General features: G+C 42.0%; 1 pseudogene; it reads right to left on the bottom strand.

Annotated features, from left to right (window-relative positions):
- Positions 1-15,669, bottom strand: part of LOC115476627 — a 78,676-nt pseudogene that overhangs the window by 55,479 nt on the left and 7,528 nt on the right.

Here is a 15,669-nt window from a genome sequence, read left to right on the forward strand (position 1 = left end):
CGTTGCCGAGTCTAAAGAGTTCCACTTTCCTTCGAATTGTATCGTTAATAGCGCTGGGTATATCAATATGAATCAGGTCTTCTTTTCCACGAGGGTGGAGCATATCGGGTGAAATCTCCGCTGTTTCTCCTGTACACTTGCTGAGTAATCCGGAAAAATCTTGATCGGGTCTCCTTCATAATTAAGTGAGTCCCTCTTCATTCTATAGCCCTGTATAATCTCTTCTTTGTGAATGTAGTTATGAATTTTTATAATCACCACTCTTGATTTAGGCTTTCCTGCTTGCAATCTGCCAATCCTGTGTGCCTGCTCAATGCAAAAAGGCCCACTACTATCTGAGAGCGCAAATTCCTTTGTCAGCCATTTTCCAAGAGAAGGCCCAAACTTCTTTCTGGCATTGATTCCAGAAGGCCAACAATCCTTAAATTGCTGCGCTGTGCTCTGTTCTCTAAGTCTTCTATTTTATCGTTTTGGACTCTCAATTTCTCTTTCAAACTCGTGAGTGTAGGCTCACTTCGGTTCCATGTGTCCTCCATTTCCAACATACATTTTTCCAAATCTGATGTGCGTTTCACTGCCTCCGCTAGTGCTGCATCTAATTTCCCAAGTTGACCCGCCAGTGAGTCCAACCGTGGTTTCAATGCGGCTCCCACTGCAGCTGTGATCTGAGCCAGCTTCTTTTTGGTGAACTCCGGACCAGCCCCGACTGTTTGTCCGCCATCTTAGGTTCCGCATCGATCGATGGAGATTTTTCCTTTTCGGTTTTTACGTTCTTTTTTGATGTTCCTGACGGCATTGCAACCAAATATTGGTCCATGCACTCTTCCAAAACCACTCTTGATCCGGACTCTTTCTAGAGATAATTAAGGAGGACCAGCAATGTGAAAGACGAAGCAGGGACCCCGGAGCACAGCTAAGACACAGGTACTGCTCTCAACACATCACGTGACCTCAACTGAAGAGATTTATAAAGAATGAGGGTGTATGATCACTTTGGTCCTCCCCATTCCAAATGATAAAAAAGGCTGGATGCAAAAAAAATTGGACAGTGGTGAAGGAGAAAAACACAAATACTACATCTGTAATAGAGCAGGTGTCAGTGCCAAGTGATTATTCTGTGAATTGTGTAGAGAGAGAGAAGATCTTCAAGTCAAGAAATGCAGTTGGAGGCCAAGAAAATATGGCAAAAATTACAGAAATATTTCCCATCATTTTGGATGCCACAGGCTTGATTTAAAAAGAATTTTCAAGCACACCTTCATAGGTTACCTAGTTCCATATGCAAAGAAAACAAAGAATTCAATTTAATTTTGGATATTATCCTAGGCACTGAAGGAAAATATAAATGAAGTGACTTTTTCTCTCTTCTTCTACTCTTCTTTGCTTTGTGTAATTTGTAATTCCTTTCTATTTCCTGTTTTTTAATTTTGTATTGTAAACTGCTTTGCTTATTGTGAAAGGCAGTTAATCAAGTGACCAATAAACATAGACATAAACATCACAGAGGTCTATTTGAGGAAGGCCAAACAATCAGAGATGCCATATAACTTGGGGTTAATCCTGATAAAATCTGAAAAATTAATATACATAACTTTCACTGAGAGCCAATGTAGCTCTTTCAGCAAAAGGGTCACTATCAAATGTATATGCATTAGAAGCCAACTGAGCAGCAGTTTATGAAATGATCCAATGATCACTAGAGGTTTGCTTCAATATTAAGACACATGTGGAGAGGGTTTATTCAAAGTGGGAATAACTCAAGGGGTTGTTAGCTGGATGGGAAAATCTAGGGGAAGCAGAAAAGCAGTGAACAAAACTGAAAGGAGCTCTTTTAAGGGCAACAAAGTTTTTGGCATGCATAACCCCCTCACAAACTCACCCCCACCTCCCAGTCAGGATAGGTCCTTCTGGGCCAGCCCAACTTCCATGATGGTCCAGTGGGTGATGGGGACATGAGTGAACCCCTTGCTCCTGCCCCTAGCAGCGGATTCATGAAAATGGCTGCATTGACCTATCCTGGGAGTATCCTGGGAATAGGAGGGGGGGGGGGAAATCAGAGGGATGTACTCTTTTGGGATCTTCCACATTACCCCTGGCTCTTCCCCAGTGCCAACCCTTGTGCCACCCCTGATCTGCCCATTTTTTTACTGGGCGGTCTATGGTGATATTCAATGGCACCGTCCGGTTAAGTGCTGCAGAATATCACTACTTGGGTGGCAGTAAGCAATTTAACTGGGCAGGAGCTAATTGCTTTGAATATGGATGGTAAGTTTTTAGAGTATATTTGCTCTTTTTAATTAGGAACGCATAAGCACTATATTTATTCTGACTATAACGATTCTTCATTTTCGGGCCGATATTCAGACCACAGGAGTTAAACCAGATATTCAATGCTGGTCACCTGAAACAGCCCGGTATTGAATATCCGGCATCACCACGGACTGTGGGAGTTAGCCGGGTTATTTATGGCCAGTTTGAACTTAACTGGCCAAGCCTATATTCGGCGCTGGCTGGTCAAGTTCAAACTGGCCAAAGATATACCTGGTATGCAAGCAGCCAAACATGGCTGCTAAACTCATGCTGAAAATTGGCAGATAGCCGGTTATATTATGCAATATAACTGGTTATCCACTAGCTGAACCATGAATTTTCAGCAGGTCATGTCCCCCCTGAAAATTCATGGATAGCCGGCTAAGTACCATTTAACCTGTCAGGTGCTGTTCCTGGTTTTGAGTATCGGGAGGTATATCTTTATTGTGTTATGAACCTTGGAGCATGCCTAAACATCAGATATGGTGATTTATTTCTCATTTATTTATATGCATAGCATTTTGTACACATAACAGCATGTTTATCCACATTCCATAACTAGAACCTGTCCACTATGTATGTGCTATATTATTTGATTATATCTTATATTTGTTTCATTTTTCAGTTGTTTTTATTGTACTTTGATTGTGTATTATGATATTTATTGATTTAGTATATATGTTACAGTCTATCCTTGATGCAGCCCAGTATTGGACAAAACGTGGTCACGTTCAGTATTTCCACATAACAAGTAGGCAGTTAGTCTGCAAAATCCAGACTGGCAGAAAGGGGAGCAAACCAATGATCAGACAAGTCCAAATCACCATTTATTATCAATAACATCCTTCTTGGGCTGCCTCAGGGGGGTCAATAGTACTACTGATGTAATAAAAAGGCTTGCACTAAATCTGTTAGGAACATCTCTCTTCCTCTGTACCAACACTGTTTCTGCATCAGCTCTTTTTAAATACTGCACTTGTATATCTTTGTTTCAAGGAAGTCCTCTGACACAATATTGGGTACAGAATTTATTTAAGGGGATAGGATTGATATACCACCTTTATGTGACTACAATTAAAATGGTTTATGTATTATGTATGTACAGGTACTTATTTTGTACCTGGGGCAATGGAGGGTTAAGTTATTTGCCCAGAATCACAAAGAGCTGCAGTGGGAATTGAACCCAGTCCACCTGGTTCTTAGGCTGCTGCACTTATCTTTAAGCTACTTCTCTACTCCATGCAGCAACAGACTAGAGAGATGTTTCTATCAAATTTGGTGCAAGCCTTTTTATTACACAATGTTGGGTATTTGACAATAACGGCACATTTTTGAGACCAGTTGTATATGATCTACATCCTTTGCACTATAAAGCATATGGGGACAGACTTAAAGATGTTTGTATACTTTGGAAAGAAAAATAAAAAAAAAAAAAATCAAAAAAAAAGAAGAGGAGTAGGGTAGGACAATAGAAATCCACAAGGAGCCAAGAGAAGTCTCACAGTTCAAAACAAGAAATGTATTGATAAAACACCTTAATTGAACATGGGGAGATATGTTTAAATACTTCTGTGGCATAAATGAAGGAGGCGAGTCTCTTAAGTGAAAGGAATCTTGGGAATGAGGGGGCATAGGATGAAGATGAAAGGGGATAGACTCGGTAATCTAAGGAATTATTTCTTTATGGAAGAGTGGTGGATGCATGGAATGGCCTCCTGGTGGAGGTGGTGGAGACCAAGATTGTATATGAATTTATGAAAGCCTAAGTAACTGGACAAATTGGACTGCTTAAGACAGTCCTATCTTTATCTGATTTTGCTTAGGTGGTTAGTGCTGAATGTCGCACTTAGCCAGATAAGAGTAGCTGCTGCATAAACCCAGATGCCCAGACATGGCCCAGCATTGAATATCCAGGCATAATGCTGAACGGTGGCCACTGCCAGCTGAATATTTGCCCCAATATATGCAAATATGTAATAAAAGAAGTCTACCAGCATAGATCCATTGTAGAAAGGAAAGACATTACCATCAATCAATAGTACAAAACATTGAAACACTGTGCATTATCTGATGCAATTAGCTTAAGCTCTTACTCCAGAGGACAGGAGGTTTCCCCATCCAGATACCAAACACTGAATCATGAGTGGGGCAACTTCTGGCTATCTTGATGGGTTGAACATATTGATTGAACTTGCAGGCTTGGAGAGTTTCACCAGCATGATGTCATTGTCAATATAGGCTGGGTTATAGTAGAAATGCTGATACGCCTTATCCACTTGAATGTGTTGTTCAGTCCCTTCCTCTTTAGTGGTATCATACTCTCCAAGGTGAGCCACTAGAGTTGGGGTCTGCAGAATTGATAGAAATGATATATCAGAGATTCAATAGAAAGAATATAACATCAAACAAGACAAAAATCACACTATCATATGTTTTTTTATTTCAGAACCCCATAAAACAGATTGTTTTATAGCAGGAAAGATATCATACAAATATCAAACAATACAATATCTCATTAAGCTTTCCTGTCACAATAAAAAACAAAAGTCAAACGATCCATCACTGTGGCTACCCATATACTAGGATTAGATTCCATAATTATGTGCAAACAAGTTAAATTTTGCATAGGATTTGAAAAAAGTTGGTGAGGTCAAACTGAACAATGTAAGGAAGCTTCGACACAATGACTATTTCTATTTCTATTTTAGAAGGAACATTTGAAGTCACATAGCGTCAATCATAATGATATGTCCAATGACATTTACTTACTGTTTGTAACAATGAGCGCAGATAAGATCCACCACTCATTGATCAGAGATCCTCCACACCAGCGTTTCCCATTGTAAGTAAAGTATACCTGCCAGGGCTGGGAATGGGGCTTACAGTCATACCCCCAACAATCTTATCTTCAAATGGTAAAGCCACTGGAAGAGATACACATTTCTCTTAATCCTAACACCAAGCAATAAACTTAAAGATCTACAATTAAACTCTGAAAATTATTGCAGTTAGCATAGCAGGGTTTAAAAAAAAGGTTGGGCCAACTTCCTAAAAGAAATCCATAAGCCATTATTAGGATGCACTTGGGAAACTCTACTGCTTGTTCCTGGAATAAGTAGCACACAATCTGTTTTATTCTTTTAGGATCTTGCCAGGTACTTCTGACCTGGATCGGATACTGCTGGAAACAGAATACCAGGCTTGATGGACCTTCAGTCTGTCCCAGTATGGCAATGTTTATATTCTTATGATCCAAAGTCAGGATATTCACCTGCAGCTGCAAAGAACGTTAAGAGCAAAGGGAGCTCCATGCTGTCATCAAGAAATCAAGTGTCAAGATAGAAATGTGTCACATCAATATATACCAAAGCACCTTATCAATATTAAGGAAGTTTAATGAACTACCAAGAAGGAATTAAAAAAAAAAAAAAAAACAAGAACATCTGGTTTTGGTCAGGGAATTCACTGGGACACCTGTTGTTTTTCAAATGTAATTAGCAGAGCTGACACTGCTGAAATGAGGAAAATATTTCTGCAACCTACAGATCCAGATTCCAATCCCTCCTCATCATTTAATGTTTGATCTTGAGAAAGTCACTTACTTTTCCTGTACCCGAATCTAGATTGAACTGCAAGTCTTTGATTTAGATAACACAGCTGCTGGAAGATCAGGGAATATTTATGATAGTAGCTCATCATTTAATAACAATCACTGTAGATATTTCCTGATTTTTACACTTTACGAAGTCTCCTTGTTGGTTTTAAATGTGCTATATATTCCTTCCTTACTATTTATTTATTTATGCAGAACATTTATACCCCGCTTTATACCACTGAAAGCGGCCTCATACCAGACCAGTCCAGAAACACCCGGAATGTAGCAAATCGGTCCAAAATTGGGTGGGACTTAAAAATGCATGCTAGTTCATGCACATCTACACAGGTGTTTAAGACTTATGCTAGCAGCTCAGGAGTATAAAGTTTAGAGACACTATGAAGGAAAGGCTATGTGGCACCCTATATTAATCATCTAAAAATACCAGAGAAAATTTCATGCACAAAAGTTGAAAAGGTCCTGAGAGAGGGATTGAAAATTAGGTTTGTAGGCCATTTCCACTAGGTACCTGAAACAGCAAAGGTGGGGAAAAAAGAAGGAGCTGTGAATCAATGTAATATCACTCTCTGACCTATTAAGTTTGTAGAAAACTGGAGCTACGAAATTCTAGTCAAAAATGGATATAGTTTCATGAACCTTCCTTTCCCTAACAGTTGGAAAATAAGGGAGCTAAAGGTGCAGGCATGGTTAGTTGTACACATAGTGGAAATAGGAAAGGTTGGTGAAATTATTTATTTTGTTACATTTGTACCCTGCGCTTTCCCACTCATGGCAGGCTCATGTGGCTTACATGGGGCAATGGAAGGTTAAGTGACTTGCCCGGAGTTACAAGGAGCTTCCTGTGCCTGAAGTGGGAATTGAACTCAGTTCCTCAGGACCAAATTCCACCACCCTAACCACTAGGCCACTCCTCCACTAGAAACCCGTGTAACTCCATGTAGAACCTACGGGACACAGCACAACAGGAAAACCTGTGGTGGCTATGCTTTAGACATGCACACTAAGATTTATGTAGTTATTTAATACATTTATATCCCACATTTTCCCACTAGTTGTAGGCTCAATGTGGCTTACACATAAACCATAGGGTAGGCTACAATACAGACAGTATAAATGAACAATGTAATAGTAGGTTATTAAGCGTATAGGTATCATATAAAACAACAGAGATAACAAAAGATAGTACAGGGTAATACAAGATAATAAGGTCCATGGATTTTGCTGAAAACAGGAAAAATTAAGATTAGGTTGAGTCTGGAAGGTATGCCTTTTTGAACATGGTGGTCTTCAATAATTTTCTGAAATTTAAATAATTCTGAGTTGATTTTAAGGTTCTGGGTAGTGCATTCCATAGTTTGTGTGCCTATGAAGGAGAAGTTGGATGCGTAGGTAGATTTGTATTTAAGGCCACTGCATCTGGATAATGTAAATTTAGGTAGGATCGGGAGAAACTGGAACTGTTTCTGGGTGTAGATTCACTAGATCTAGCAGTGTTTGGGAACTTCTCCGTAGATGATCCTATGAATCAGGGTACAGACCTTAAAGGCGATGCATTCTTTAATGGGAAGCCAGTGTAATTTTTCATGAAGGGGATTAGCAGATTCTAATGTTGATTTTCCAAAGATCAGTCTCGCCACTAGTGTTCTGGGCAGTCTGAAGTTTCTTGATTAAATGTTCTTTGTATCCTGCATAGATTCCATTGCAGTAATCTAAGTGGCTTAATACCATTGATTGTATTAGATTGCGGAAACATCTCGTGGAAAGAAAGGTTTTATACATTTAAGTCTCCACATCGAATAGAACATTTACTTTGTGGTTGCAGTTTACTTGGGTTTCCAGGGTTAGGTGCCGATCGATTGTGACTCCGAGTAGTTTTAGGCTATCCGAAATGGGGGAGGGGAGTAGTTGGGGATATTTAAAGTGGTAGGTTTATATTTATTATGCTGAGATAATAAATATAGAGAAAATAAATAAAGATAGAGGAAAATGCACTAACTTAACCTGATGAACTGACATAACTTAGGCGCAGGTGTGTCAGGCTCCTATATTCATATAATTCCTGGAAGGAGAGGAGAGAAGAGAATTGTTTTTATTGTTTAAATCTGTTTATTGACATATTATGCAGGTTAAGATATAATTTCCACCTTTCAGTCAATAATATTGATTACATAACTAATACAACAAACAACTGTTTGTGTTACTCCAGTGTCAAGTGGTTTTCAATTTTCTCCCAGCCAACCTCCCCTTCCCCCCCCCCCCCCATCTTTCCCCTTTCGCCTATAAAGTGTAACATTTACTTTAAACCTTTTTTTATTAAAACTGAACAATATTTTAGTTAATACAATTCTTAGAACAGGTGCGCGGGTATGGATGTCTTCAAAAGAAGTCTCACCCTTTATACCCAACATTTATATTATTTTATGGAGCTATGTTTCGTGATGTCATAGAGAATTGTTTTTAATTGTCTGTTCTCAGGCTAGGCTAAAAACATCAGAAAATGCAGTGAATTGCTATAACCTTCCCACAGTAAGTAAGTGATACTCAGCCATACTAGAAGACACACAGAAACCAGAATGTGCTCACATAGCTGAATAAACTTGCCAATTATGTCCAGGCCCAACCAAATACACCAGCAGACACTCTAAACTGGTAGGATATACCTACGCCTTAAGAAACCTCTTTGTCCCTTAGGTTCAGCATTCTATTTCCAGCATTAAAAGGAATCATAGACTATCTTGAACATGTGACCTCTATGATAGAAGTCAGGCTCCAACCAAGAAGAGCTACTCTACCTCTTAGAAATTGGAAACCGAAGAAAAGAAGAAAGGAGTTAGAACTACATGAATTAGAATCAGTCACCACTGTACCATCTGAGTCCAGGAGACAGCCTGATGGCAGGTAATTGTCAAGATAACATGCTCCAGAGAAAAAACAATAAGAAAGCCACTGAAGAGATAAAACACTTCTCTAATTCTAAGCACAAGCAATAAATTAAAGATATATAATTAAACTCTAGAAATCATTGCAGTTAGCATAGTAAGGTTTATAAAAAGGTTGGGACAACTTCCTAACAGAAGTCCATAAGCCATTATTAAGATGCACTTGGGAAAATCTACTGCTTGTTCCTGGAATAAGTAGCGCAAAATCTGTTTATTCTTTTGGGATCTTGCCAGGTACTTCTGACCTGGATTGGACACTGCTAGAAACAGAATACTGGGCTTGATGGATCTTCAGTCTGTCCCAGTATGGCAATGTTTTTTTTTTTTAATTTCCCAGTATGGCAATGTTTATGTTTTTATGATCCAAAGTCAGGCTATTCATCTGCAAAGAACGTTAAGAGCTGAGGGAGCTCCATATTGTCATCAAGATGTGTCAAGATAGAAATTTATCATATTAATATATATCAAGGCACCTAATCAATGGGCCCTGTATAAGAAACGGTATCAGGCGAGTTCCCACCCACCAATTCCCCCCGAGACAATTCCCACCTAGGGACAATTCACCCCCCCCCCCCCCCCCCCACCCCCCCGGTGTTTTATTTTTCTTACAGCATCTGGAACAAGAAGGTTAGAGCAGCATATGGATGTACACAGAGGACATATCATCATAATGGAATAACTTTTCATAGGTAGGAGTAGTAATTTGTTATAAATCGTAATGTGTCATTTTGAGGGGGGCTGAATTAGGTTGAAACCTAGTTTGGGGGTGTGGAGGGCATTGCTTCCCCCACATGAAGTACAGTTTGTATTGTGATGGGCCCCTTGGGCCATCGTCCTGCTCCACCTAATCGCCCCCGGCACAAGTATGAAGTCACTTTTCTCAGTGCTCAACATAAATTTTACTGCAGTGTCCCATACAAAACACCTTCTTCTCATGAACCTCTAGCTCTGCAGTATCCTACCCGAGGCTTCCACAATTTGCTCATGTGGGCCCCCTTTCCCAGCTCTACCTTCCACCAGCACAGTCTTGTAGCTTCTCACTGCCCTGGCAGTGCATTAATAATGTTCCAACAAAACACAGGCACAGCTTTCTGGAGCCGATTCACCGGGCAGTACTCAGCTCTTAAAAGGTCTCCTACATGGCTTCTTAAGGGTTTATTACAGTCCAACTGCATCTAGCACAAACATGTCTTAGCACTATTAAAGTCCCCAAACTATCTTTCCACTCTTTGCAAACAAAATTAGTAACAGAAAATATCCAACTCTGGCTTTCCTACCTCTGCCACCAGAGCTGGGGCAGCCACCTTCCTTGCAGTGTTCCATAGACACTGCCCACCCCAGCTACCATAGGAGAAAATAGTACACTGTGGCTAGCCCTATGCACTGCTACCCCAAACAATGCAATATTATTTAGGGACCTTATCTCAGTGCCTTTTGGGATTAGTATAAAAAAAAAAGGGAGTTTCCTCTTCACTCCAGTTCACCAGCCTCGGCTGATTCTATGTGCTCAAACTACATTTCCTTTTCAGAGTCTCCTGGCACAGCTCCTTGCTTTGGGGTCCTTTTCTCTCTGTGTGAGAGTTTTCTGGGGCTCTTTTCTCTCCTGTTGCTCAGCTCAGAGTCAGCATACTTCAGATGGCTAAGAATGGCCACACCCCACCCTCTTCTGTGAGAGCTTCCAGTTATGGTTTTCTCCCCCTATGGGAACTAGCACATATCCCTAGGACTCCCCCTGGCTGTCCAAATGGGTAGCTTTCCCCCATCTAACTTCTCCTTGGTTGGAGTCTTATTCCTAAGGGCACCCACTCTAGTGTTTTGAGATGATGTTCTCAGTTTCTTCTGAGATGTGTAGTAGGCTTTTTCCCCCGCTCTTGTGACAAGCCCTGGCTACTACCTTGTCACAGTATTATCTATTTATTTATGACATTTAGATCCCGGATTAAACATGAATCAGGTTGAAACCATGTAAATGATAATGTTGTGGGGGGGGGGGGGGGGTGAGGGGGTACTGCCCCCTCAAAAAAATGATCTGGAAGAGAAAAGGGAGGGAAGTTACTTTTCCTAGTGTTTTGTATATTTTTGAGAGGTTATAGGTGGGACTTGTCCTCCCTGGTGTGGTGGGAATTGGTTCAGTGGGAATTGTCCAGATGGGAATTGGTAGATAGGAAATGACCTAGAACCAAAGAAACTGCCTTTTAAAGAAAGGTTGCCGAACCCTTAACAGATGACTGGAGAGAGGAGAGAGAGAGAGAGAGAGAGAGATAAGCGTATAGTAAATACATCAAAAGCTACAGAATGAGCTAGCAAGGGCCTGCTTCTCCAGGACATAAAAGTTGCTCCTACCATAAAGGATGTGAAACTTACCTGATCGTTGATGCAAAGAACTGTAGTTGAAATGAAGCACAACAGCAAAAATGATTATGTGGAAGCATGGTATTGTAGTTGGAAAGAACAGCATGACTGCTTTCTCGAGAAATTAGAGTGGAACAGCAGTAGGTGCACTGTCATTAGGAGGCATCAAGTAATAATTCAGATGAAACAAAAGGTAAAAACTTGCTTACATTATGGAATCTTTATACATTGCGTCACAAGAGCAAAAGCTAGCTAAGAAAATTGGAAGAGTAGCATTCTCAACTGAGAAAAGATTAGATTATTAGGGAAACTACTCAAAACCATGGAACGGAAGAGAACCATAAATGTGAAAGGAATGGTACAAGATTATAAGCAGGCTGCATCCAAGAGAATAAAAAGCATGGTTGCTGTCTAAAAATTGTATAAGGTGTGTAGAGATATGGTACAGCTAGGAGCCCTCCTTGGGCCTCCACTGGAATGGTGGAAGGCAAAACCTTGGAGTTTAGACTCTTAAAAACAACTGGTAATATTAAAAATCAATGGCTGGTATAATTGAGGCCTTGTTGGAAAAGCATGGCCTAGTAATTAAGCCTAAAAGGAGGTCTAGATGACTGGAAATGGAAAAGTTAGACCAAGGAGACTGTAATTAAATGGAAGTTCAGTTGTAGTCTGAAGATACAAAATGGAAGATGAATTGCAACATGAGTTATGAAATGGAAACTGTAAGGCTACGTGTCAGTTAGAAAAAATTGTTTATCATGCCAGGTGCAAAATTAAGGAACTTAAAATAGAAGAAAGGCGGGTGAGAGGGGGATTTGCGATTGACTAAGTTTCTGAAAAACAAGTTTATCATAGCAGTCTATGGGCCTCATTACATTCAATGGAGAGAGAGGGTATAAAAACAGGGCTAAATCTGGGAGTGGCTGGCAGAAGACCAGATGCTGCCAGAGGTGCTGTCGCTTTGTCAATTGATGTCTCTGATTGCATTGCCTTGTATTGGTAAGCAAAAAAATATATATCTTTACCCTCTGTCTTCTCTCATTCCTGTAGAAAATCTAAGATTTTATGGTAACCCTATGACAGACATGAGTACTAGTAAGCAGGGGCGTATCTGCGTGGGGCCTCAGGGGCCTGGGCCCCCGCAGATTTCGCCCTGGCCCCCCTACCGCTGCCAACCCTCCCCCTCCGTTGCTCGCCTACCTTCGCTGGGGGGGACCCCAACCCCCGCCAGCCGAGGTCCGCGTCCTCCTGCCGCTGCCGGCTGCCTTTGGTCCTTTCATTTTTCCTTTGAAGCTGGCGCCGGCGCCGCCGCCGCCGAAAAAGTTTCTTTTGAATCTGACGTCACTGCACGTTGTACGTGCAGGACGTCAGACTCAGAAATTGTTTCTGAGTCTGACGTCCTGCACGTACAACGTGCAACGTGCAGCGACGTCAGATTCAAAAGAAACTTTTTCGTCGGCGGCGGCGCCAGCTTCAATGGAAAAATGAAAGGACCAAAGGCAGCCGGCAGCGGCAGGAGGACGCGGACCTGGCGGCGGGGGTTGGGGTCCCCCGCCAGCGAAGGTAGGCGAGCAACGGAGGGGGAGGGTTGGCAATGGCAGCGGCTGGGGGTAGGGGATCGGCAATGGCGGCGGCGGCGGCGGCGGCGGCGGGGGGGGGGGGCTATAATGTGCCCCCTCACTCTGGCCCTGGCCCCCCCTACCGCCGCAGGTCAGATACGCCCCTGCTAGTAAGAGTCCAGATATCCCCTCAGTGACAAGGAGTCAGATGGCCATAGGTATCTTAAAGACAAAGCCTTCTTGTCAATCGTACCGATGACTGGTCATATGTCCCCTCAACACCAGGGACTTTATGGACAGTCTACGGTACATCAATTCATTGGTGACGGCCCGTCTGCTGACTTTCGAACCCTGAATATGTCTGCATGGATTATGCGGCCACATTCGTCTTCTTTCCTATTCTCAAATTCTCTCTTTCTTTTCCCTTCTTCTTTTTCTGTTCTTTTCTTTACTAACTTTTCCTTCTATTTTCCCTACCATATCAATCTCTCTTTTTGGCTCCCTGCTCTGTTGGGCTTCGTCTTTCCATACTCTCTTTCACGCTAGCTCTCTAAAACTATTTTCTTGGGCTCTGTAGTTGGATTTTTAAAAAAAAAACAAAAAAATTGATGTGAAATAGTTCCTTCCTCCTTTTGCCTTGCGTCTCACTTCTAGTTTATTGCCTCGTCTCTCTGGCTTTCTTTTCAATCTCTCCTTTTAAATTTGTCGCCCAGATGCAGGTGCTTCCCTGTCCTCTCGCTTGATTTGTGGCTTCGTTTTTGCTTTTAACTTGTGTTTTGTTTTCCTTGCTATACAGGTGTGCTGCGTTACATTCTGCTGGTAAAGTTAAAACAGTCCCTATACATGCATTTTCCTTCTTTTCTCTGGATTGGCATATACCTTGGTGAAACGTGCCCATTTCATGGAAGCCAGAACTGGTATTCAGCCCGCCCCTTTTCTAACCCCTTCTCTGGTCTACCTGTTACTCCAATTTCACCTTCCCTCTAGCTCTTGTTCACGGTGCTTGGCATACTGTCTGTCATACTGTTTGTTGGTACCTTAACAACCTCCTGCCCACGGGCATTACTTGTTATATATATCAATTTTCAATTCCTTTCTAACCATCTCTTACTATATATTCACCACCAAACTTCCACCCCCTTCTACATGGGGAGGGTATTCTTTGTTTTCAGCTATACGTTTCGGCATGCAGTCTAATGCTGCGCACCTCTTGCGCTAACCTGCTGAAATTGTATGGTTTTTTCCTGTCCTTCAACTTACCTATTTCCTGTCCTTTTGATTCGCCTGGTGTGTGTAAGAGTATGACTGGCAGCGAGGTTCTAGGCTGGGAGACCGAGCCCTAGCCGCTGTTGATGCGTTTCTCTTCGGTATGTGCTCCATGGGGCGGTCTGATGCTAACCTTTCTGGCTTAACGCCCTGGATTTTCATGCCATTTCTACTAACGTGTATTTCTAGTCGGCCTGCAGTGCTTACTGTTTTCTTTTCCTGTCTTCTTTTCTTAACCCCCTCACTCTATCCTCCATTTTTCACCTCTGATATGTTCAGATTCGTCTGATCTCTGCACCCTTTTCTGGTTATACTACTACTAGTAAAACATGCCCGTTTCTTGCAGCAATAAAACGGGCGCTAGCACTGTTTCCTTCCGGACCCCCCCCCCCCCCCCCCTCCGTACTCACTCCGTCGGCGTTCGTCCGCCATTGTTGCTGAGCTTGCACACCACTTTCAATCTGCTGTCATTGCTCCGCCTTCAACGTCATCACGTTTGACGCCAGGGCAGGGCCCCAACACAGTGTTTTCAGTGGCTTCACCACCACGAAGGCTTCGAACCGGAAGGAAGTGCCCGGAGGACCTGACAGTGACGTCAGTGTCCTCAGAACGTTGAGGGTGAGTTTTATTATATAGGATACTATTCATACCTTTTCAACTATAATCCCAAACCTTCGTTCTTCATAAAACAAAGCTTTTCCAAAATACATGTGGTTCTATTACCCCCCCCCCCCCCCCATACCAGCTCAAGGAAATGTGGATGATTTTGCTGCCCAACAGAGGTTGTCTGGTGCTTCCCATGCTTACGTTGTTTCTAATCCATAATGACACTAATCCCGTGTAACACTAATCCTATTGCTCTACGTGTATTATTTTAAAGGTACCTGGTACAAGTTAAACAAACACCTCATATCTTTCCCTGTCTTACTGATAAGTACATAAGTACATAAGTAGTGCCATACTGGGAAAGACCAAAGGTCCATCTAGCCCAGCATCCTGTCACCGACAGTGGCCAATCCAGGTCAAGGGCACCTGGCACGCTCCCCAAACGTAAAAACATTCCAGACAAGTTATACCTAAAAATGAGGAATTTTTCCAGTCCATTTAATAGCGGTCTATGGACTTGTCCTTTAGGAATCTATCTAACCCCTTTTTAAACTCCGTCAAGCTAACCGCCCCTCCCACGTTCTCCGGCAATGAATTCCAGAGTCTAATTACACGTTGGGTGAAGAAAAATTTTCTCCGATTCGTTTTAAATTTACCACACTGTAGCTTCAACTCATGCCCTCTAGTCCTAGTATTTTTGGATAGCGTGAACAGTCGCTTCACATCCACCCGATCCATTCCACTCATTATTTTATACACTTCTATCATACTCCCCTCAGCCGTCTCTTCTCCAAGCTGAAAAGCCCTAGCCTTCTCAGCCTCTCTTCATAGGAAAGTCGTCCCATCCCCACTATCATTTTCGTCGCCCTTCGCTGTACCTTTTCCAATTCTACTATATCTTTTTGAGATACGGAGACCAGTACTGAACACAATACTCCAGGTGCGGTCGCACCATGGAGCGATACAACGGCATTATAACATCCGCACACCTGGACTCCATACCCTTCTTAATAACACCCAA

Source organism: Microcaecilia unicolor, chromosome 8 (assembly GCF_901765095.1).
Source record: "Microcaecilia unicolor chromosome 8, aMicUni1.1, whole genome shotgun sequence".
Taxonomy (NCBI): Eukaryota; Metazoa; Chordata; class Amphibia; order Gymnophiona; family Siphonopidae; genus Microcaecilia; species Microcaecilia unicolor.